General features: G+C 41.0%; 1 pseudogene; it reads right to left on the bottom strand.

Annotated features, from left to right (window-relative positions):
• Window positions 1–371: 371 nt before the first annotated feature.
• LOC133048363 (U6 spliceosomal RNA) lies at window positions 372–464 on the bottom strand (annotated as a pseudogene).
• Between the last annotated feature and the right edge of the window lie 250 nt (window positions 465–714).

Here is a 714-nt window from a genome sequence, read left to right on the forward strand (position 1 = left end):
CTGCACCCAGAAGGAAGCTGGCAGCTGCCGCCCTATATCTCCGATTACCCAGCTCGTCCACGCTGCCGTGGCCTTGAAGTGCTGCAGAGCGGAGCGTGGCCACGGACCTCTCTCCTTCCTTCTGTGAGCAGAGAGAGGGCCTGTGAGTGAAGGCTGCAGCAGAGGATGTCATCACAGGTGTAACAAGCCTTACAAGGTCAGCTTTGAGGGGCAGGGCTTTTGTCTAACTTCTCAGCTGCTGTATTCCAAGGTACATAAAGGTGTTGGCACATGCTCTTTGCTCATTAATTTGATGGAAAGAAGGTGTGAAAGCTATTTTTTAAACTGAAGTATAGTTGATTTATAATGTTTTATTAGTTTCTAGTTATACATAAAAAATAGGAATTTTCTTGTCATCCTTGAGCAGGGGGCATGCTAGTCTCTGTATTCTTCTGATTTTAGTATATATGTGCCAAAGTGAGCACTAAAGCTACTGATTATAAGCACTCACTATGCACTAGACACTGTGCTACATATGGATTATAGAAATTTCTTCTCTCCAAAATCTCAGGCTTTGTATTTTTATTTTAATTTCAGTTACCCTTGACTATCGTCTTTTTTATTGAAATGTTGGAGAAGAAGGAGATAGTTGTACTTCATCTATTATTGTAAAGATGTCTCCAGACTAAGATATTTTCCTCATAGTTACACCTTTTACATGTAAGGACACATGTA

The sequence above is a fragment of the Dama dama genome, chromosome 28 (assembly GCF_033118175.1).
Source record: "Dama dama isolate Ldn47 chromosome 28, ASM3311817v1, whole genome shotgun sequence".
In the NCBI taxonomy this organism is placed as follows: domain Eukaryota; kingdom Metazoa; phylum Chordata; class Mammalia; order Artiodactyla; family Cervidae; genus Dama; species Dama dama.